The sequence below is a fragment of the Abramis brama genome (genome assembly GCF_963993115.1).
Source record: "Abramis brama genome assembly, chromosome: 6".
Taxonomy (NCBI): Eukaryota; Metazoa; Chordata; class Actinopteri; order Cypriniformes; family Leuciscidae; genus Abramis; species Abramis brama.
Genome location: NC_139968.1, coordinates 12,692,754 through 12,718,710, shown reverse-complemented (window position 1 = coordinate 12,718,710; position 25,957 = coordinate 12,692,754). Strand labels below are relative to the sequence as shown.

General features: G+C 38.7%; 1 long non-coding RNA gene across 1 annotated transcript; it reads right to left on the bottom strand.

Annotated features, from left to right (window-relative positions):
- Window positions 1–367: 367 nt before the first annotated feature.
- On the bottom strand, window positions 368–8,612 carry LOC311084574. Its single transcript, XR_014606554.1, has 4 exons — window positions 8,119–8,612; window positions 3,170–3,360; window positions 2,567–2,663; window positions 368–2,482 (listed from the first exon to the last, which is right to left on the bottom strand). It is a non-coding gene; the product is annotated as an uncharacterized lncRNA (long non-coding RNA).
- Window positions 8,613–25,957: the final 17,345 nt, after the last annotated feature.

The window sequence follows — 25,957 nt, the reverse complement described above, 5'->3', positions numbered from 1 at the left end:
ACTGGGACCATGGGTGTATAAGAGTACGGGGTGCCAGTTGCAGGTGTGTGTCATTTTCCGGGGCCGTGACGTCATGACGCGCCTTGCTGCTGGTGTTGGAGCGGAGTGTTGACGCGTATAGGCCTATGTCACACTTCCAGCTTCCGGAACACGGAGTAGGGATTCAGAACTTCCGGTCAACAGTATTTCTTGATAAGGATTTAGATTATCAGCATAATTTCTAAACCATCCGAGGTAGACTGACCACGAGCTGACCATGAGGTTGTGAAAGTAAGGTTTGTGCTCCTGTAGAAGCTATAAGTTCATATGAAATCAACCTTGTTTTAAGAAAAACATGTTTTATCTGCGATCTTATGAAAAAAAAACTACACTACCCACAATCCTAAGCGTAGCAGCAACGTCTGCTGATTGGTCCAACTCGCCGTTACCATAGAAACGTTTACCTTACTGGCGAACGGCTAGAGCTATGACAACAATGGCAGGCTACACCCGCAGCTGTTGTTGTAGTGCACCGGGTTGCTCTGCATCAGGACGTAGACAGCCATACCTCAGCTTTCCCGCTTTCCCGAAGGATGAAACACTCCGCAAGTCTTGGGTTAGGTTAATAAGGAGGGATGAGGGGCCTTCTTTTAATATTCTCCAGGGCAGCACTTTTGTTTGCAGTTTGCATTTTGAAAAGGAGAGCATCTACGTCTTGGAAAGTGGTTGGAGCCAATACTATACCAACCTGGTTTCCCTGGAATAACTGGGGGGATAATCAGCCCTGTCGTCGGTCAGTTTTTGACCGTGTTAACACACGCCTAGGAGTAGCGGAGGGCGTTCAGGCTGGTGCTGAGTCTGAGGTGGAGGAGGACGAACAGTCTGCTGCCGGTAATCACGAACCTGCCTCAGAACACAACTATACCCACGCGGATGTGGACGCAGTCAGATATGTATAGTGGATGCTGCTGCTGAAACCATCAGGCTACTGGAAGCTAAAGTGAGAGATCTAGAAAGAAAACTAAGGGACCTGTCCTTTACACTTAACATCAACAGGTACTGTGCAACGGACAATGAATTCCGATTCTATACCCGCCTTCCGTCTGAGAAAGTGTTTTGGTTGTTTTGGAAATCCATCGCACCCTCAGCTTCCAGGTTAGTCTATTGGAGTATAGCCCAGAGGACAACTGATGTCATGGCACTGGAGAAACCCAGCCCTAACAGGAGACTGCAACTTGTTGATGAACTCTTTCTTTACTGCTGTCGCGTTGCTGTTGGGATGAAAGAGAAGGTGATAGCAGACATATTTGGCATCAGCATCACCACAGTGAGCAGAGTCATCATCACATGGGCTAACTACCTGTTCCTTGTCTTGGGGTCAGAGCCAATTTGGATGACAAGGGAACGAGTGCAAGCAACAATGCCATTAAAGTATGCCCAGTACTGTCCCAACGTGCGAGTGATTCTAGACTGCACAGAAATCAGGTGTGAGGCCCCATCATCGCTCACCCTCCAGTCTGAAACATTTTCTAACTACAAGAACACCAACACCTTCAAAGGTCTGATTGGCATTGCCCCATGTGGAGTTATCACCTTCATCTCAAAGCTGTACACTGGTTATCAGATAAGGAAATCACACAGCAGTCAGGAATCCTTCGTCTACTTCAGCCTGGAGATGCATGCATGGCTGACAAAGGCTTTGTCATTGACAAAATGCTTTCTGAAGTTGGGGCCACCCTCATAATCCCCCCATTTAAAAGAGGCGCCAGGTTCAGCAGAGAGGACACCGAAAAAACCCAGAGTGTCGCCCGACTTAGGATCTTGGTGGAGAGGGCCATCAGAAGGATCAAAGAATATCATATCTGGGACAAGACCATTCCTTTGACCCTTTCAGGCTCTGTAAATCACCTGTGGGTAATTTGTTGCTTAATGTCCAACTATCCAGGCCCTTTGGATGTGAAGGGTGATGTCCCAGTGTGACACATTAAAACACACCCTAACTGCAAAATTAGCTTTTTGTCTTACCAACTACAATCTGCACAGAAATATTTGCATTTACACACACATGCTGTTGTTGACACATTTTTTTATTTATTTATTTTTTCACAGAACAAGTCAGATGTATTTGCATTGCACAGAACAAAAATATGCTTACAAAAAAAACAGTAAATTGAAAAAGTTTAAACTGCAGAAAATATGTGCAGAAATGTTGTAAAAAATAAATTAAAGTGTCTGTGGTCATCAGTAATGATCTTTTTTTCCAGTTCTTTGTTAAAAATTGAGCATACATTTTACAGAGAAAGTAATCGCATGAACGGGAAAATAAAATAAATGTTGTGAAAAGAAATTAAATGGATATAAAGTGTGTGGGATTGAATGAATCCATTAGAATCCACTAAAGTTAGGTCGGCCAGGTCACATACGATCTTGCATATTCCAGGCTGAGGTCGAAGGTCTCGCAGTTCATCTCCAACAGACAGCACCACAGGGTCAGGAAGGGGTCCTACGAAGACAAGTAACAGGAACTATTAGTCATTAAATGTTTTACACACGTCCTAATGAATAAAAAGATACATACAGCACTTACCTGCGTAGGCTCGATACAGTGTTGATTTGACACAACTGTGTCCAGGTGCCTTGGGTTTCCTCACCACAAGTTGGTCCGTGGGTTCCGGGCTAATCCCCTGGAGCAAAACCAAAACAAAAAAAAGGGAAAAAATGCAGTAAAAAGTTTCAGAGAATATCAATATTTAAGGAAATAAGTCCTATTGTAAGTATACATCTATATACAGATGAAACTCAAGAAATTAGAATATTGTGCAAAACTTATAATTTTGATGATTATGGCTTACAGCTTTTGAAAATTAAATGATGTAAAAAATTTAGATTAAAATCTCAGAAAATTAGAATTTTACATGAAATCAATTAAAAAAGGATTTTAAATACAGAAATGTCGGCCTTCTGAAAAGTATAACCATGCATATGTATATAGCTATATATACTAAATATATTAGTTTCACTTCTTTGAATTACTGAAATAGATGAACTTTTGCCCAATATTCAATTTTTTTGAGTTTCACCTGTATACTTAAGACAGTGTTAGTCACATGTTTTAATACTAGAACTTCAAAAATTATAATTGAGTAGACTATACAGGTTGTTTGGCTAGACCTGAGGGATACACACAAACCTGTGTCCTTGGTCGGTGCCATGATTGAAGCTCACTGGTGCACGACAGAAGAGTTGGCATTTCTCCCCTGTGAAGCTGTTGTGGTGCGTCTGAAATGGAAGTGCAACCACATGATTGCATAACGCCTCTCCAGCAGCACATGAGAAGGAGCATCCATTTAACTGCACCGGTGTAACTGCACTCATCACAATCTAGACATAGAGAACATACTTCAGGGAAACACAAACATCAGTGGACTTTAAGAAAATTAAGGAACAAATATGAGAACAGAGAATCTGCAACAGCAGATATATAACAAAATCTGCAACCGCAGACATGAAACAAAACATTACTATCTGCAACAGCAGATCTGGAGAGAGAGAGTATTTTGGAACAGCAACAAGAAACAATAAAAATAAAAACACGCACACACTGAACATGCACCTGAACTTGTGCAGGTCTGTAACCATGCTCTATTTCATTAGGCGCTACATATTACAAATTTGAGATGGGCCTATTGTATGAATCCCAAAATGTAAATCTGGTTTAACCAGATTTACATTTTAACGTGGTCAGGAAGGTACTCTTAAGTGTAACAGTTCCATTGATGCACAAAAGACTACGAAAAGCGAGTCAAGCATGTTGCTTTGCATGGATAGAGCATGATTTCAGACTCTGGCCTGGGCATCCTAGCACTGCAACCTGCAGGGTTTGAGGCTCCTCGTTTTTCCTCATAGAACAGTAGCAGTTCGCCCTAACTGCCACTTCCATATTAACTAAATCTGACACTGCAGTAGGAGAGGGAAAAATTATCACACCATATAGCAACATGTTTGGGCATTGGTAGCCTATGACAGCCATAATAATAATTCTCAACTATGTTCTATCAGTAGCCTGGAGCTTATCTGACATGCTAGCGACATTTACATGTACAGTATAGGCAGTGCCTAGCTGTTACCTAGCTATGCTAAACAACATCTTGCGGCTCGTCAGGCAAAGTTTTTGGAGCCACTGAGAAACTAAATATGTATTCCTACCAATGATGTAAATCATATTTTTTCAATTAATTAAAAAGGATGTTTTATCTGACACACGTATTGCACTTATCTGACACATTCATGTGCTAGCTATATAAATAAACTTTGACATTCAAGCTAGCTAGTGACAGCATGTCAGCGGAATTCAAACACTTACCTCTGTAATTTGTATCTTTTCCTTTAAGGATACGTAATAGCACAAGAGGATCAGGCGTGACTTTTTACTGCGCCAGTCGAAGTACTCCCAAAAGTGCTATACCGCCATACATTATAGTTATCCTTTTTAACCCGCTTAGAAAAGCGCCACGTTTTATTTTGTGTCACCATACTTGGTCGTCTAACTACTCGTGTAACTGTTTTTAAATAGGGAAAACGTTGATGTGTTTGGTCACTTCTAAATTCATTGCTGTTAGATACCATTGAATATACTGGGCTAAGCTAAGTACTATCAGAGTGTCACCGCGCGCCAGAGCGATTAAGTGCACGCACTGAGATGAGAGAGGTATGTATCAACTCGTCTTAGTTAAGGGAATAACATAGTTTAATATGAAAAAAACGGTGGAGTATCCCTTTAAGTCTCTTTTGTTTTCTTTTCTGGTTTATTTCTTTAATTGGTTTCAATTAGTTTGGTATTTCTGAATTTGTATTTTTGTTTCAATTCATTTATTGTGATTATTGGATATATATTGATTTCATCTAACCATTATTACGGTTGAGTTATACTGCCAAGTTTATTTAATTATTTGTTTATAGTGGTTCTTTAATTTTGAGTTTGTTTATGCTTTGTTTTTTTTTGTCAATTGTGATATGCATATCTCTACTTCATCTTAATGGGCCAGTTGTTCAAAACATTTAATCTGGATCAAAATTATCCGGATTTGGAAATCACATTTTTTCTTGTTCAGGATCAGGTAATCCGTCTTACTTTTATGCCGTTTTTTTCAAAGCAACATTGGACTGGATCACCCTGATCCAGATACACAGTTTTCAAGATAACCAAATCCGGATTACCAGTGCTCTAAATGGGACAACATATCACAATGTGGGCTACCAGCGATGTAAAGAACAGGGGCCCGTTCTTCGTACGTTGCTTATTACATCCGAGATCAAATGACACATCCAAGATGATATCATCGTGCTAATCATGATCTGGCTAACTCGGTTCTTCGAACACACTTGCCGGATATGATTAGTATCGCTGGATTGAGTTATCTGAGATTGCGCTGGTTAAAAGGGGATATGTATCGATAGTAGAAACATTGATCAGCAACGCTTGGCTGTTCAGCGTGGCCAAAGAGTGCGCACAGTTTTTCTCCTCAGCAGAGCAAGAACTAATAGTCGAAGTTTATTCGGAATTTTAATGTTTAATCAAAACGCCAGGGAACACCTCAAAGTCTGCAAAAGCCAGGAGAGAGGGCTGGCAAAAAGTAGCAGACAATTTAAATCCATTAGAAGTTAGATGTTAGATGTTTTTATCACTTAATAGCCTATATATTTGTATTTTAATAATTGCATAATTAATTTGTTCATTGTAATGTCAGAGTCACCACACTAGAACATGGGAACAAATAAAAGAGAAGTACAAAAATATTTTACATAATGGTCATTTTTAGTTATATTATAGTCTCTTTTATAAAAGGCACTGTTAAATAAATGGTTGTCTGTTTATAAAAGCAACCAAGAAAAAGGCTGAAAAAAAAAAATAGAAAAGATCTTAGTAGCCTACACTGTAAAATAATTTTTTGCTGCATTAAATTAAGGCCGTATAGTCATTTCAACTGTTAAATCTTGAGTAATGATGAATTGCTTTGACTTGTGAAAGTGAAAACTGATAAACTTAGCCTATGTAAAAATATTTTGCCATGAGTTATTGATCTAATTTTTCCCGAGTGTAGTTCATTGTAATGACATTGTGTTTTCCTCTTTTGTGCACTTTTACATAATACACCAACACTTGTATCTGTTCCCAAGAAAGTGGTGGCTGAAATATGTGCAGTAAGTGGACATTTTCTAACTTTCCAAAGGAAAGAAAGTATAAGACTTTGTAATGTCCATTTGTTTCCAGTGAATAAACCCTCTCAGATAACTGTCATATGGAGGAACTAGCCTACCTGCAAGTGCATAAATAACTTTACCTGTCTGCAGGCAGGAACATGTCATAATCACCTATGAAAAAATGCAGTTCTGTTAGGATCAGCATAAGTGTATGTAATACAGTGAGCTTGATATTTAATTGTGGAACTTTTCTTACCAATTTCAAATAATGTGCATAAATGTGAATCTCTGAAGATTCTTAAGTCATGCACAGATCCTGGCCATTTTGCTTTCACATTTGTGATATGGAAGATTTTAGTCAATTGCCTTTTTTTTAATTTGATATAATATTACTAATCTGGAATATTAAGAATCACAATAGTAACTGGGCTGCACATTTACATTGTGAACCCCCTTTCTGTTCACATAATCCCCTTCATTGAGGCCTTGATGGCAGTCTGTGGTAGCCTATAGTCTACCAATCACGTTAGTGAAGCTTGAGTGACATATCTGTAATCGGCATGGTCATGATTGTATGATCTTCATAAAAAATTATGATAGCCTAAAAAAAAAAAACTGCTTTACAACAGTGGCTTGGAAATGCCACAAAAAACTAAAACTGTTTTTTAAACCTAAAAGCGACAAAAAACGACAATCTCACGAATCACGAGAAAAAATATATCTCTCAGAAAGTGCACTAGTCGCGCTGCGCTGGACTTCCCGTACCAGCTCCGCTTTTGAAGCCGGGATCTAATCCGGTTTACATGAAATAAGCCTGCTCCCGAGCAGGTTTAAGATTGCGCACCTGTTGCTATGACAGCAAGTCCAGGATGAGCGTTGAAGAACCAAACAATCCAAGATCATGCCAAATCGCCAACAATCAAATCCAGCTAACTGAGTTAGCGACGTACGAAGAACGGGCCCCAGGTTTCAAAGTGCAGTGTTTTGAAAACGATCATTATCGGCTTCGTGTAACGGTGTCATCTACAAAAACACGAATTTGTGAAAGCGGTGATGTCATGCGCATGTGTTACCTGTTCAGTCTAAAGGTGTGAAGTGTTTCTTTACAAAGTGACATCGCCATCTACTGGCCTGGCATGAATAATACAGCTTTTATAGTCATTTTCGTGGATCCTTGTGAACGGGATCATTTTTACAATGTTTTCGTCTGTACGCAAAAAAAAAAAAGCAAAGCAAAAACTTTTCAGTTTTTAGTACATCGTTGTCGTGTAAACGTACCCTAAGTCAACATACACGTGCAGGGAACAGAAACAATAAAACCAAACCAAAACCGAATATACAGTACATGTCATAGACTATAAACAGACTCCTCAAAGTTAACACTGGCACCTCTCTGCCTGTTTCAGATCCGTTGTGTAATAATCTTTCAGTGTTCATTTTTTCAGTTCTAAAATTGACAATGTCCATAATTCATGCTACACCTGTTTCCTCTTCAACACTCTGCTTGCCTAGTTTCTCTGGCACATCTTTTACTGTTTTTCCCTCAAATTGCTTACTAGGGAGGTGTCACATATGAAAGACACACGCTTGATTCGTGCAAAATTCTGCTGCTAGGATCTTGACTGGAGTCAGGACAAATGAACACATCACTCCAATACTGAATTGGCTCCCGGTCAGGTTCAGGATTTTAAAATCCAAATGCTCACATCAGGCACTGTATGTGTCACATCTACTGTCTGTCTTCCTCATCTGTCTCTGCACTACACTCCCCAGAATCCTCCTTGGCACACACCTGCACTTATTCTCCTAAGTAGTAATCACCATCACCTGGATCCCATCACCAGCTCACCTTTATATTCAGCACTCAGTCACTCACTCTTTGTCTGGTCTCGTCAATACATGTCTATTCATGACACACAGACTCTCTACTTCACCTACCTGCATACTTACTGTCGATCCCAATCTTCTTCTTCAGCCTGTCTTCAGTCCATCTTCAGAGAATCTTCATCATCTGCATCTGCAAGAGAAAGAGAGACTTTGTTATCATTCAGTTAAGCTTCATCCAATTATCTACTTCCTGTTTACTCGCCTTTCATGCTGTGTCCGATCCATTCTGCTATTCAAATATCAAACTTACCATCTTGCCTGCTTCGTTTGTACGAAACCTGACAGTATGGTCTTGCCCGTCAGTATCTGTCTGCGCTCTTAACTATATAAATTCCCAAGCGTTATTTGTGCTCCTCTCAAGCTGGTTAGCTTAACTTTTTCTTGATGGTTTTAATTATTTTGTATTCCAGTGTTCTTTTTTTTTTTTTTAATGCTTTGTATTTCTATCTTTGTATTTTTCTCTCTTTGTATTTTTTGTGTAAAGTGCCTTGAGAAGCTGCTTTTGAGGCGCTATATAAAATAAAGTTTATTAGGGCCCAAGCCCTGAAAGGGCGAAGGCCCTATTGTTTTCGGTAGGATTATTATTATTATTATTATTATTATTATTATTATTATTATTATTAGGGCCCAAGCCCTGAAAGGGCGAAGGCCCTATTGTTTTCGGTAGGATTATTATTATTATTATTATTAGGGCCCAAGCCCTGAAAGGGCGAAGGCCCTATTGTTTTCGGTAGGATTATTATTATTATTAGGGCCCAAGCCCTGAAAGGGCGAAGGCCCTATTGTTTTCGGTAGGATTATTAGGGCCCAAGCCCTGAAAGGGCGAAGGCCCTATTGTTTTCGGTAGGATTATTATTATTAGGGCCCAAGCCCTGAAAGGGCGAAGGCCCTATTGTTTTCGGTAGGATTATTATTATTATTAGGGCCCAAGCCCTGAAAGGGCGAAGGCCCTATTGTTTTCGGTAGGATTATTATTAGGGCCCAAGCCCTGAAAGGGCGAAGGCCCTATTGTTTTCGGTAGGATTATTATTATTATTATTATTATTATTATTATTATTATTATTATTTTGTCAACCTTTCGGGCACTTTTGGGGCCCTTAACATGCTCGAAAACTCTTGAAATTTTGCACACACGTCAGAACCCGCGGCCATCAGGGCCGGACTGAAGCTGGTACCCGGGCGTGGCAGGGGGGCTCGACAGCGCCCCCTGGAACGGGATCCAAACACGTGTCCATAAATCAAACACGCTTGCATGTAATAATATGAAACTCGGTACACATATAGATCTCATTGGGCCGAACAACTTTCGTGCTCTAAGTTTTACGCCAGCCAAACAGGAAGTTGGCTATTTAGCGTTGTTTGGAAACGCATGCTGTGGAATTTAATGTACTCCTCCTAGGGAATTCATCGATTCGCCTCCAAACTCGGTGTGCATGAAGTCAAGACATTGAGGATGCTAAATTGCGGACGGATTTTTGATATCTCGAACGGTTTGGCCGTGGCGAGGAAACAAATTTATGGCGAAAACATGAAACAGGAAGTGTGTTATAACTTCTGCATACATTAACTGATCTTGATGAAACTTCAACAGTGTGTTCGTTGTAAGAGGCCGATCACATGGATGTGACTATTGTGAGTCAAAGTTATAGCGCCACCAACAGGCAGCAGGAAGTACATCACTTTCAAAATGCTTTGAAATCAGTGTCTTATTTTTACCCGATTTGCTTCAAACTTTATGCGTACAATGTAGACACACGGCAGATGTAAACCTGTGAAAGGATTATTGATATCTTAGATACTGTTGCCGTGGCAACGCATCAAACTTTAATATTATTTTTTGATGCTTTTGAGACTCTTAACATACTTGAAATTGCATGAAACTCAACAGACACATCACATTTATTAGCCCGTAGACATGTGCAAAGTTTCAGAAACGGGCGTGGTGGAATGGCTCAGTAGCGCCACCTTTAGTCAAAAATGGGGGCTTAGTTTTTCCTAGAATCACAAAACTTGGTATGTGTATTGTTCTCATCAAGACGGACAACTTTCTAATTTACATGAACCATCTCCGACCAACAGGAAGAGAGATATTTTGGTTTGAATGTGGATTTTCTGAAGAATTTTCTCTCCCTCTCTCTGTGTCTGTGTGTGTGTGAGGGGAGGGGGGGATTTGACTATTGCTTTTATATTGTTAATCAAGGTTTCAGGGGCTTTTGGGGTCCTTAACGTGCTCAAAAACTCTTGAAACTTTGCACACAGGTCAGAACCCACGGCCATCAGGGCCGGGCTGAAGCTGGTACCCGGGCGTGGCTGGGGGGCTCAACAGCGCCCCCTTGAACGGGGTTCTAAAACTTGATCCATATATCAAACACGCTCGCATGAATTAATATGAAACTCGGTACACATATAGATCTCATCGGGCCGAACAACTTTACCCCGGTCAAGTTTTACGCCAGCCCAACAGGAAGTCGGCTATTATGGGTTGTTTGGAAAACGCTTGCTGTGGAATGTGAAATACTCCTCCTAGAAAATTCACCGTGTCCCCTTCAAACTCGGTGTGCATGTAGTCAAGACTTTGAGGATGCTAAATTGCGGACGGATTTTTGATATCTCGAACGGTTTGGCTGTGGCGAGGAATCGAATTTATGGCGAGAAAAGAGAAACACGGAAGTGGAATAACTTCTGCATACATTAACTGATCTTGATGAAACTTCAGCAGTGTGTTCGTGGTAAGAGGCCGATCAGATGGATGTAGCTATTGTGAGTCAAAGTTATAGCGCCACCAACTGGCAGCAGGAAGTGTGTCACTTTCAACATGCTTTTGACAAAAGTGGGGGGGTTAGTTTTAACTACAGTAAAGAAAAAACAGTTTGTATATTGTTCTCATCAAGCCGGACAACTTTCTAATTTACATTCAATAGCTCTGGCCATCAGGAAGTCAGATATTTTGGTCTGAATGTGAATTTTTTTGCAAAATCAGCCTCTGAATTTTTAGCCACTCCTCTTAAACTATTTATTTTATTCGTACCAAACTTTTTCAACATGATGAAACTACATTAAATATGCTAAATTGTGAATGGATAATAAATATCTCAAATGGTTTTGCTATGGCGAGGGATTAAAGTAATGTCCAAAAAGGAAACACTAAAAATCTTCTAAAAATGTAATTATATACCATTTATTTCTATATAAAAGAATACAAATATCACAACTAAACCCATTTTATTCTGTTTTTGCAATTCAAGAAGAATGAAAAAGTTAAAACAGGCTATTTAGTGCTATTTGGTTCAACAAAAAAGCAAACATAGGGCTATACTGCCCTCTTGTGTCCAAAAGGACATCAAAATAGTATATAAAACTTTTTACCAGGTAGGCCAATATTGTATTTAAATATACATTTATTAGGTATGTGTCTGAGGATATTTTCCCACCGGTTAATCGACGTGTGACACGAGTGGGTGCTTTTAAATCGCTAATATAATAGTGAAAGAAAAATAATGATAATGTTGCACACACAAATCACACACATGTGGGAAAGAATGATGCTTTTAAACAACACTAAACCGCCATTAGGTGTCGCCAGGCATCCATCTTAATAAGCGAGTCATTGATTCATTCGTTCAAACGATTCGTTCGAATGAGTCGATCATGATTAAGACAGATGTTTATGGATTGATCATTCAATCTTTGAGTCAACCGATTCGTTAAAAATGCTGAATCGTTCAGTTATGAGAAAACACGTGATGGTTCTGCCGTGATCTTTGTTTAACTATTTTCGCTGCTGAAACAGAACAAAAACAGTCAACATTGAATCTAAAATGTAAGTGACTTAATTGTAACTGTTTATTAACCTGTTGTATGAAATCTAGGGGTGGGAGAAAAAATGTATTCTTAGATGCATCGCGATGCGGACGTGGACGATTCTGAATCGATTCACAAATGTCAAAAAATCGATTCTCTAAAAAAATATTTTTCTAATAACGTAATATTGACGGAAGGCAAAAGGCGGAACTCTAAGCGGACGTGCGTGCAGTCTGTGGCGCGCACATAACAGAGAAGTTTCTTCTGCTCACCAAGGCTGCATTTATTTGATTAAAAATACAAACAAAAACAGTAATATTGTAAAATATTATTCCAATTTAAAACGGCTGCTTTCTATTTTAATATATTTTAAACTGTTATTTATTCCTGTGATCAAAGCTGAGTTTTCAGCATCATTACTCCAGTCGTCACTGTCACATGATCCTTCAGAAATTATTCTAATATGATGATTGATACTCAAGAAACATTCATTATTATTTTAAATGTCGAAAACAGTTGTGTACAGTCTTTGATGAATAGAAAGTTCAAAAGAACAGCATTTATCTGAAATCTAAAGCTTTTGTAACGTTAAACACTACCGCTCAAAAGTTTTGGGTTAGTAATAATTACAATTTTATTTTTGGGGGAAATAAATAAAATAAATCAGTACTTTTATTTATGAAGGATGAGTTAAACTGATCAACAGTTACAGTAAAGACATTTATAATGTTAAAAATATATATATTTGAAATATATGCTGTTCTTTTGAACTTAACATTCATCAAAGCATTTTGAAAAAAAAAATCTGTACACAACTGTTTTCAACATTGAAAATAATAATGAATATTTATTGAGCATCAATCATCATATTAGTATGATTTCTGAAGGATCATGTGACACTGAAGACTGGAGTAATGATGCTGAAAACTCAACTTTGATCACAGAAATTAATTACTATGTAAAATATTTAAAAATTGAAAACAGCTGTTTTAAATTGGAATAATATTTCACAATATTACTGTTTTTGTTTGTATTTTTAATCAATAAATGCAGCCTTGGTGAGCAGAAGAGACTTCTCCTAAAAACATTAAAAATCTTACTGACCCCAAACTTTTGAACAATAATATATATATATATATATATATATATATATATATATATACATATATATGTGTGTGTGTGTGTGTGTGTGTGTATGTATGTATGTATATATATATATATATATATATATAAATATAGCTGCGAGCAGCGATGGAGGGCCCAAGCCGGCGGTACCGCCACCCCGGTGCCTTTAGGTAACTAAAGGCACCGGGGTTGCGGTGCCACCGGCTTGGGCCCGTAATCGCTGCTCGCAGCTATATTTATATATATATATATATATATATATATATATATATTTATTATTATTATTTTGTCAACCTTTCGGCCACTTTTGGGGCCCTTAACATGCTCGAAAACTCTTGAAATTTTGCACACAGGTCAGAACCCGCGGCCATCAGGGCCGGACTGAAGCTGGTACCCGGGCGTGGCAGGGGGGCTCGACAGCGCCCCCTGGAACGGGATCCGAACACTTGTCCATAAATCAGACACGCTTGCATGTAATAATATGAAACTCGGTACACATATAGAACTCATCGGGCCGAACAACTTTCGTGCTCTAAGTTTTACGCCAGCCCAACAGGAAGTCGGCTATTTAGGGTTGTTTGGAAACGCATGCTGTGGAATTTAATGTACTCCTCCTAGGGAATTCATCGATTCGCCTCCAAACTCGGTGTGCATGAAGTCAAGACATTGAGGATGCTAAATTGCGGACGGATTTTTGATATCTCGAACGGTTTGGCCGTGGCGAGGAAACGAATTTATGGCGAAAAAATGAAACAGGAAGTGTGTTATAACTTCTGCATACATTAACTGATCTTGATGAAACTTCAGCAGTGTGTTCGTTGTAAGAGGCCGATCGCACAGATGTGACTATTGTGAGTCAAAGTTATAGCGCCACCAACAGGCAGCAGGAAGTACATCACTATTAAAATGCTTTGAAATCACTGTCTTATTTTTACCAGATTTGCTTCAAACTTTATGTGTACAATGTAGACACACGGCAGATGTAAACCTGTGAAAGGATTATTGATATCTTAGATACTGTTGCCGTGGCAACGCATCAAACTTTAATATTCTTTTTTTATGCTTTTGAGACTCTTAACATACTTGAAATTGCATGAAACTCGACAGACACATCACATTTATTATCCAGTAGACATGTGCAAAGTTTCAGAAACGGGCGTGGTGAGGGGCTCAGTAGCGCCACCTTTAGTCATAAGTGGGGGTGTTAGTTTTATCAACAGCAACAAAACTTGGTATGTGTATTGTTCTCATCAAGACGGACAACTTTCTAATTTACATGAACCATCTCTGACCAACAGGAAGAGAGATATTTTGGTTTGAATGTGGATTTTCTGAAGAATTTTCTCTCCCTCTCTGTGTCTGTGTGTGTGTGAGGGGAGGGGGGGATTTGACTATTGCTTTTATATTGTTAATCAAGGTTTCAGGGGCTTTTGGGGTCCTTAACGTGCTCAAAAACTCTTGAAACTTTGCACACAGGTCAGAACCCACGGCCATCAGGGCCGGGCTGAAGCTGGGACCCGGGCGTGGCTGGGGGGCTCAACAGCGCCCCCTTGAACGGGGTTCTAAAACTTGATCCATATATCAAACACGCTCGCATGAATTAATATGAAACTCGGTACACATATAGATCTCATCGGGCCGAACAACTTTACCCCGGTCAAGTTTTACGCCAGCCCAACAGGAAGTCGGCTATTATGGGTTGTTTGGAAAACGCTTGCTGTGGAATGTGAAATACTCCTCCTAGAAAATTCACCGTGTCCCCTTCAAACTCGGTGTGCATGTAGTCAAGACTTTGAGGATGCTAAATTGCGGACGGATTTTTGATATCTCGAACGGTTTGGCTGTGGCGAGGAATCGAATTTATGGCGAGAAAAGAGAAACACGGAAGTGGAATAACTTCTGCATACATTAACTGATCTTGATGAAACTTCAGCAGTGTGTTCGTGGTAAGAGGCCGATCAGATGGATGTAGCTATTGTGAGTCAAAGTTATAGCGCCACCAACTGGCAGCAGGAAGTGTGTCACTTTCAACATGCTTTTGACAAAAGTGGGGGGGTTAGTTTTAACTACAGTAAAGAAAAAACAGTTTGTATATTGTTCTCATCAAGCCGGACAACTTTCTAATTTACATTCAATAGCTCTGGCCATCAGGAAGTCAGATATTTTGGTCTGAATGTGAATTTTTTTGCAAAATCAGCCTCTGAATTTTTAGCCACTCCTCTTAAACTATTTATTTTATTCGTACCAAACTTTTTCAACATGATGAAACTACATTAAATATGCTAAATTGTGAATGGATAATAAATATCTCAAATGGTTTTGCTATGGCGAGGGATTAAAGTAATGTCCAAAAAGGAAACACTAAAAATCTTCTAAAAATGTAATTATATACCATTTATTTCTATATAAAAGAATACAAATATCACAACTAAACCCATTTTATTCTGTTTTTGCAATTCAAGAAGAATGAAAAAGTTAAAACAGGCTATTTAGTGCTATTTGGTTCAACAAAAAAGCAAACATAGGGCTATACTGCCCTCTTGTGTCCAAAAGGACATCAAAATAGTATATAAAACTTTTTACCAGGTAGGCCAATATTGTATTTAAATATACATTTATTAGGTATGTGTCTGAGGATATTTTCCCACCGGTTAATCGACGTGTGACACGAGTGGGTGCTTTTAAATCGCTAATATAATAGTGAAAGAAAAATAATGATAATGTTGCACACACAAATCACACACATGTGGGAAAGAATGATGCTTTTAAACAACACTAAACCGCCATTAGGTGTCGCCAGGCATCCATCTTAATAAGCGAGTCATTGATTCATTCGTTCAAACGATTCGTTCGAATGAGTCGATCATGATTAAGACAGATGTTTATGGATTGATCATTCAATCTTTGAGTCAACCGATTCGTTAAAAATGCTGAATCGTTCAGTTATGAGAAAACACGTGATGGTTCTGCCGTGATCTTTGTTTAACTATTTTCGCTGCTGAAACAGAACAAAAACAGTCAACATTGAATCTAAAATGTAAGTGACTTAATTGTAACTGTTTATTAACCTGTTGTATGAAATCTAGGGGTGGGAGAAAAAATGTATTCTTAGATGCATCGCGATGCGGACGTGGACGATTCTGAATCGATTCACAAATGTCAAAAAATCGATTCTCTAAAAAAATATTTTTCTGATAACGTAATATTGACGGAAGGCAAAAGGCGGAACTCTAAGCGGACGTGCGTGCAGTCTGTGGCGCGCACATAACAGAGAAGTTTCTTCTGCTCACCAAGGCTGCATTTATTTGATTAAAAATACAAACAAAAACAGTAATATTGTAAAATATTATTCCAATTTAAAACGGCTGCTTTCTATTTTAATATATTTTAAACTGTTATTTATTCCTGTGATCAAAGCTGAGTTTTCAGCATCATTACTCCAGTCGTCACTGTCACATGATCCTTCAGAAATTATTCTAATATGATGATTGATACTCAAGAAACATTCATTATTATTTTAAATGTCGAAAACAGTTGTGTACAGTCTTTGATGAATAGAAAGTTCAAAAGAACAGCATTTATCTGAAATCTAAAGCTTTTGTAACGTTAAACACTACCGCTCAAAAGTTTTGGGTTAGTAATAATTACAATTTTATTTTTGGGGGAAATAAATAAAATAAATCAGTACTTTTATTTATGAAGGATGAGTTAAACTGATCAACAGTTACAGTAAAGACATTTATAATGTTAAAAATATATATATTTGAAATATATGCTGTTCTTTTGAACTTAACATTCATCAAAGCATTTTGAAAAAAAAAATCTGTACACAACTGTTTTCAACATTGAAAATAATAATGAATATTTATTGAGCATCAATCATCATATTAGTATGATTTCTGAAGGATCATGTGACACTGAAGACTGGAGTAATGATGCTGAAAACTCAACTTTGATCACAGAAATTAATTACTATGTAAAATATTTAAAAATTGAAAACAGCTGTTTTAAATTGGAATAATATTTCACAATATTACTGTTTTTGTTTGTATTTTTAATCAATAAATGCAGCCTTGGTGAGCAGAAGAGACTTCTCCTAAAAACATTAAAAATCTTACTGACCCCAAACTTTTGAACAATAATATATATATATATATATATATATATATATATATATATATATATATATATATATATATATACATATACATATATATGTATGTGTGTGTATGTATGTATGTATATATATATATATATATATATATATATATATATATATATATATATATAAATATAGCTGCGAGCAGCGATGGAGGGCCCAAGCCGGCGGTACCGCCACCCCGGTGCCTTTAGGTAACTAAAGGCACCGGGGTTGCGGTGCCACCGGCTTGGGCCCGTAATCGCTGCTCGCAGCTATATTTATTATTATTATTATTATTTTGTCAACCTTTCGGGCACTTTTGGGGCCCTTAACATGCTCGAAAACTCTTGAAACTTTGCACACAGGTCAGAACCCGCGGCCATCAGGGCTGGGCTGAAGCTGGTACCCGGGCGTGGCAGGGGGGCTCGACAGCGCCCCCTGGAACGGGATCCGAACACGTGTCCATAAATCAAACACGCTTGCATGTAATAATATGAAACTCGGTACACATATAGATCTCATCGGGCCGAACAACTTTCGTGCTCTAAGTTTTACGCCAGCCCAACAGGAAGTCGGCTATTTAGGGTTGTTTGGAAACGCATGCTGTGGAATTTAATGTACTCCTCCTAGAGAATTCATCCAATCTCCTCCAAACTCGGTCAGCATGAAGTCAAGACATTGAGGATGCTAAATTGCGGACGGATTTTTGATATCTCGAACGGTTTGGCCGTGGCGAGGAAACGAATTTATGGCGAAAAAATTAAACAGGAAGTGTGTTATAACTTCTGCATACATTAACTGATCTTGATGAAACTTCAGCAGTGTGTTCGTTGTAAGAGGCCGATCGCACAGATGTGACTATTGTGAGTCAAAGTTATAGCGCCACCAACAGGCAGCAGGAAGTACATCACTATTAAAATGCTTTGAAATCACTGTCTTATTTTTACCAGATTTGCTTCAAACTTTATGTGTAGAATGTAGACACACGGCAGATGTAAACCTGTGAAATGATTATTGATATCTTAGATACTGTTGCCGTGGCAACGCATCAAACTTTAATATTCTTTTTTTATGCTTTTGAGACTCTTAACATACTTGAAATTGCATGAAACTCGACAGACACATCACATTTATTAGCCCGTAGACATGTGCAAAGTTTCAGAAACGGGCGTGGTGAGGGGCTCAGTAGCGCCACCTTTAGTCATAAGTGGGGGGGTTAGTTTTATCAACAGCAACAAAACTTGGTATGTGTATTGTTCTCATCAAGACGGACAACTTTCTAATTTACATGATATATCTCCGACCAACAGGAAGAGAGATATTTTGGTTTGAATGTGGATTTTCTGAAGAATTTTCTCTCCCTCTCTCTGTGTCTCTGTGTGTGTGAGGGGAGGGGGGATTTGACTATTGCTTTTGTATTGTTAATCAAGGTTTCAGGGGCTTTTGGGGTCCTTAACATGCTCAAAAACTCTTGAAACTTTGCACACAAGTGAGAACCCCCTGCCATCAGGGACGGGCTGAAGCTGGTACCCGGGCGTGGCAGGGGGGCTCAACAGCGCCCCCTTGAAAGGGGTCCCAAAACTTGGTCCATAGATCAAACACGCTTGCATGAATTAATATGAAACTCGGTACACATATAGATCTCATCGGGCCGAACAACTTTCCCCCGGTCAAGTTTTACGCCAGCCCAACAGGAAGTCGGCTATTATGGGTTGTTTGGAAAACGCTTGCTGTGGAATGCGGAGTACTCCTCCTAGAGAATTCATCCAATCCCCATCAAACTCGGTGTGCATGAAGTCAAGACATTGAGGATTCTAAATTGCGGACGGATTTTTGATATCTCGAACGGTTTGGCCGTGGCGAGGAAACGAAATTATGGCGAGAAAAGAGAAACACGAAGTGGTATAACTTCTGCATACATTAACTGATCTTCATGAAACTTCACCAGTGTGTTCGTGGTAAGAGGCTGATCAGATGGATGTAACTATTGTGAGCCAAAGTTATAGCGCCACCAACTGGCAGCAGGAAGTGTGTCACTTTCAACATGCTTTTGACAAAAGTGGGGGGGTTAGTTTTACCAACAGTTCCAAAAATCAGTATATATATTGGTCTCATCGAGTCAGACAACTTTCTAATTTACAGTCATTAGCTCAGAGCAAAAGGAAGTCAGATATTTTGGTTTGAATGTGGATTTTTTGGATATTTCAGACTCTGAGTTTTTAGCTACTCTTCCTAACTGGTTTATTTTATTCACACCAAACTTTTTCAAAATGATGAAAATACATTAAAGATGCTAAATTGTGAACGGATATTAAACATCTCAAACGGTTTTGCTATAGTGAGGGACTAAAGTAATGTACAAAAAGGAAACTAAAAGCCTCATCTTCTAAAAATGTAATTAAAAAACATTTATTTCTATATAAAAGTATACAAATATCACAACTAAACCCATTTTATTCTTTTTTTCAATTTAATAATTATTTATAAGTTTAAAAATAGTAATTGTACTATTTAGTCCCATAAAAGTCAAGTCATACATAGGGCTATACTGCCCTCTTGTGTTCAAAATCAGGTAGGCCTATTGTATCTACATAAAAATATACTAGGTTTGTGACGTTGAGAATATTTTACCACTGGTTAATCTATGTGTGACACCGCTGGGGGCTTTTGAATCGCCAACTTAAAAACGAAAGTAAAATATGCTCGTCCGCACTGACATTGATAGTGGTTGAGCGAGCGTTTCAAATGAATTCCTATGGAAGCCATGAGCATTTTAGTTTCATTTTAAAATTAGCACCTTTCGGGGGGTGGATTGCTTGGAATTATTTTACAAAAGCACAATGTTGTGTTTTATTGTGACTGTACACAAATATAAGTTAACACTTTGCAGTTTGAATGTCGTCCTGTATAATGACGGAGTATGTTTTTATGTGTCCACTGTTCAATCGCGCCCACGCCACACACACACACACGGTTTACTATCTTTGTGGGGACTCTCCATAGACTTAATGGTTTTTATACTGTACAAACTGTATATTCTATCTCCTCACACTAACCCTACCCCTAAACCTACCTATCCCAGAAAACTTTCTGCATTTTTACATTTCCAAAAAAACTCATTCTGTATGATTTATAAACTTGTTTACCCATGGGGACATCTATTTAGGTCCCCACTGTGACATGAGTCCCCATGAGTCTGTGTGCATTCAGGTTGAAGTCCCCACCGGGATAGGAAAACATGAACACATACACACACACACACACACACACACACACACACACACACACACACATTCCAGCATTGCAATCTTGACATCGCAGCCTGTTCATTATAGCCTTAATAAAATATAATAATAAAATAGTTAACCTAACATATAAAAATTACACTGCTCTAAATAGTCAGTAGTACAATTCGTACATTCACAGTAAGCACCGCTCCACTGTGATGTTTCAAGCACATTTTTGCGCGTGTGAAGAGGATGATTTTTTTCGTCGATATTGGAACACGAGTGAAGAACAAAGCCTATAATAAAGAATAGTTTAGCATCCAAATACATCGCAAATGCTGAAACATTTTGATTCTAATGAGAGGGTTACGTGAGCCCAACAGTGCTTACTTTCGTTTTTATTTTTACATTAAATTTAAAAGATTTGTTGTGGAATATTTTGAGTGTATCATAAAATCAGAATAAGGTAATAAGGTTTCTGTCTTTTATATATATATATATATATATATATATATATATATATATATATATATATATATATATATATATTTATATATAAATATAGCTGCGAGCAGCGATGAAGGGCCAAAGCCGGTGGCACCGCCACCCCGGTGCCTTTAGGTAACTAAAGGCAACGGGGTTGCGGTGCCACCGGCTTGGGCCCGTAATCGCTGCTCGCAGCTATATTTATATATAAATATATATATATTTATTATTATTATTATTATTGTTCTTCAAGGGTTCGGGGGCTTTTGGGGCCTTTAACGTGCTCAAAAACTCATGAAACTTTGCACGCAGGTCAGAACCCGCGGCCATTAGGGCCGGGCTGAAGATGGTACCCGGGCGTGGCAGGGGGGCTCAACAGCGCCCCCTGGAACGGAATCCGAACACTTGTCCATAAATCAAACACACTTGCATGTAATAATATGAAACTCGGAACACATATAGATCTCATCGGGCCGAACAACTTTCGTGCTCTAAGTTTTACGCCAGCCCAACAGGAAGTCGGCTATTATAGGTTGTTTGGAAACGCATGCTGTGGAATTTAATGTACTCCTCCTAGGGAATTCATCCAATCGCCTCCAAACTCGGTCAGCATGAAGTCAAGACATTGAGGATGCTAAATTGCGGACGGATTTTTGATATCTCGAACGGTTTGGCCGTGGCGAGGAAACGAATTTATGGCGAATAATGGAAACAGGAAATGTGTTATAACTTCTGCATAAATTGACTGATCTTGATGAAACTTCAGCAGTGTGTTCGTTGTCAGAGGCCGATCACATTGATGTGACTATTGTGAGTCAAAGTTATAGCGCCACCAACTGGCAGCAGGAAGTGTGTTACTTTAAAAATTCTTTGAAATCACCCTCTTATTTTTACCCGATTTGCTTCAAACTTTATGTGTATAATGTAAACACACGGCAGATGTAGACCTGTGAAAGGATTTTTGATATCTTTAATACTGTTGCCATGGCAACGCTTCAAACTTTAATATTCTCTTTTGATGCTTTTGAGACTCTTAACATACTTGAAATTGGATGAAACTTGACAGACACATCACATTTATTAGCCCGTAGACATGTGCAAAGTTTCAGAAACGGGCGTGGTGAGGGGCTCAGTAGCGCCACCTTTAGTCATAAGTGGGGGGGTTAGTTTTATCAACAGCAACAAAACTTGGTATGTGTATTGTTCTCATCAAGACGGACAACTTTCTAATTGACATTAACTATCTCCGACCAACAGGAAGAGAGATATTTTGGTTTGAATGTGGATTTTCTGAAGAATTTTCTCTCCCTCTCTCTGTGTCTCTGTGTGTGTGGAGGGGGGGATTTGACTATTGCTTTTATATTGTTAATCAAGGTTTCAGGGGCTTTTGGGGTCCTTAACGTGCTCAAAAACTCTTGAAACTTTGCACACAAGTCAGAACCCCGTGGCAGGGGGGCTCAACAGCGCCCCCTTGAACGGGGTCCCAAAACTTGGTCCATAGATCAAACACGCTTGCATGAATTAATATGAAACTCGGTACACATATAGATCTCATTGGGCCGAACAACTTTCCCCCGGTCAAGTTTTACGCCAGCCCAACAGGAAGTCGGCTATTATGGGTTGTTTGGAAAACGCTCGCTGTGGAATGCGAAGTACTCCTCCTAGAGAATTCATCCAATCCCCACCAAACTCGGTGTGCATGAAGTCAAGACATTGAGGATGCTAAATTGCGGACGGATTTTTGATATCTCGAACGGTTTGGCCGTGGCGAGGAAACGAATTTATGGCGAGAAAAGAGAAACACGAAGTGGTATAACTTCTGCATACATTAACTGATCTTGATGAAACTTCACCAGTGTGTTCGTGGTAAGAGGCCGATCAGATGGATGTAACTATTGTGAGTCAAAGTTATAGCGCCACCAACTGGCAGCAGGAAGTGTGTCACTTTCAACATGCTTTTGACAAAAGTGGGGGGGTTAGTTTTAACTACAGTAAAAAAAAATAGTTTGTATATTGTTCTCATCAAGCCGAACAACTTTCTAATTTACATTCATTAGCTCCGGCCATGAGGAAGTCAGATATTTTGGTCTGAATGTGGATTTTTTTGCAAAATCAGCCTCTGAATTTTTAGCCACTCCTTTTAAAATATTTATTTTATTCCCACCAAACTTTTTCAACATGATGAAAATACATTAAAGATGCTAAATTGTGAACGGATATTGAATATCTCAAACGGTTTTGCTATGGCGAGGGATTAAATTAATGTCAAAAAGGAAGCAGGAAACATCTCATAACTTCTAAAAATGTAATTATACACCATTTATTTTTATATAAAATTATACAAATATTAGAACTAAACCCATTTTATTCTGTTTTTGCAATTCAAGAAGTATGAAAAAGTTATGAACAGGCTATTTAGTGCTATTTGGTTCAACAAAAAAGCAAACATAGGGCTATACTGCCCTCTTGTGTCCAAAAGGATATCCAAATAGTATATAAAACGTTTTACTAGGTAGGCCTATTGTATTTAAATATAAATTTATTAGGTATATGACTGTGAGGATATTTTCCCATTGGTTAATCGATGTGTGACACGAGCGGGTGCTTTTAAATCGCTAATATGAAAGTGAAAGTAAAGACGTCCGCACAGACATTGATAATGGTGCACACACGTTGGAAAGAATGATACTTTTAAACATAACACTAAACCGCCATTAGGTGTCGCCAGGCGATCGTCTTAATGAGCGAGTCATTAATTAATTTGTTCAAACGATTCGTTCGAATGACTGAGTCATTCATGATTGAGACAGATGTTTATGGATTGGTCATTGAATCTTTGAGTCAACCGATTCGTTCAAAATGCTGAATCATTCAGAAATGAGAAAACAAGTTGCTGTGAGATGCGCGATGGTTCTGCTGTGATCTTGGTTTAACTATTTTTGCTGCTGAAACAGAACAAAAACAGTCAATATTGCATCTTAAATGTAAGTGACTTAATTGTAACTGTTTATTAACCTGTTGATGAAATCAATGTCGCAGTTTCAATCGTGATTGTATTAAGGAAACACAGCCTACTCGTCAAGTGAGTTTGCTCTTATCATATGTTATAAAATATATAAGAACTCCATATTTGTAATTTTTATAGTCAGTATGTTGTTAACTGGGTTTCTTTTTTGTGTGCTGCGCTCAGTTGTTTACGTTTCTCCTGGAGAAGCTGCACGAGCCTCAGCAGCGCAACCTTGTTACCATTGATCAGTAATACATTTATTATCAACTGTTGATTGCAACTTAAAATTAATGTAATATAATTAGAATAATCTCTCGTTTTAGTGATTCCCAAGTTATTTTTTTGTCATTGACGTTCTAATCAGGCTACTATGGTCGGGCAAGCTAAACTCTCTTTCAGGTAGGCGGCCTATACTATGTATGTGACAGTGAAAATATAATTTTACCACCGGTTAATCAACGTGTGACACCGCTGGGGATTTTTGAATCGCTAACTTAAAAACGAAAGTAAAATATGTTAATCCGCACTGACATTGATTATGGTTGGGAGCAGAGCGAGCTTTTTCAATGAATTCCTATGGAAGTAGGAATGAATGCCCGTGCAGCCGTGAGCATTTTATTTCAATTTTAAAGTTAGCACCATAAAGTATATTTTTATGTCTCCACTGTTAAATCACGCCCACGACACACACACACAAACACACACACCAGCATTGCAATCTTGACATCGCAGCCTGTTCATTATAGCCCTAATAAAATATAATTATAAAATAGTCAACCTAACTTATCAAAATTACACTGCTCTGTTTATATAGTCAGTAGTACAATTTGTACCATTTTTTTGTGAAGTGACAAGACAGAGAATATTACTTGTCTGATATATATATAATGTATATATCTTTTGTTATATATATACTGTATATGTATATATATATATATATATATATATATATATATATATACAGTATATATATATATATATATATATATATATATATATATATATATATATATATATATATATAAATATAGCTGCGAGCAGCGATGGAGGGCCCAAGCCGGCGGCACCGCCACCCCGGTGCCTTTAGGTAACTAAAGGCATCGGGGTTGCGGTGCCACCGGCTTGGGCCCGTAATCGCTGCTCGCAGCTATATTTATTATTATTATTATTATTTTGTCAACCTTTCGGGCACTTTTGGGGCCCTTAACATGCTCGAAAACTCTTGAAACTTTGCACACAGGTCAGAACCCGCGGCCATCAGGGCTGGGCTGAAGCTGGTACCCGGGCGTGGCAGGGGGGCTCGACAGCGCCCCCTGGAACGGGATCCGAACACGTGTCCATAAATCAAACACGCTTGCATGTAATAATATGAAACTCGGTACACATATAGATCTCATCGGGCCGAACAACTTTCGTGCTCTAAGTTTTACGCCAGCCCAACAGGAAGTCGGCTATTTAGGGTTGTTTGGAAACGCATGCTGTGGAATTTAATGTACTCCTCCTAGAGAATTCATCCAATCTCCTCCAAACTCGGTCAGCATGAAGTCAAGACATTGAGGATGCTAAATTGCGGACGGATTTTTGATATCTCGAACGGTTTGGCCGTGGCGAGGAAACGAATTTATGGCGAAAAAATTAAACAGGAAGTGTGTTATAACTTCTGCATACATTAACTGATCTTGATGAAACTTCAGCAGTGTGTTCGTTGTAAGAGGCCGATCGCACAGATGTGACTATTGTGAGTCAAAGTTATAGCGCCACCAACAGGCAGCAGGAAGTACATCACTATTAAAATGCTTTGAAATCACTGTCTTATTTTTACCAGATTTGCTTCAAACTTTATGTGTAGAATGTAGACACACGGCAGATGTAAACCTGTGAAATGATTATTGATATCTTAGATACTGTTGCCGTGGCAACGCATCAAACTTTAATATTCTTTTTTTATGCTTTTGAGACTCTTAACATACTTGAAATTGCATGAAACTCGACAGACACATCACATTTATTAGCCCGTAGACATGTGCAAAGTTTCAGAAACGGGCGTGGTGAGGGGCTCAGTAGCGCCACCTTTAGTCATAAGTGGGGGGGTTAGTTTTATCA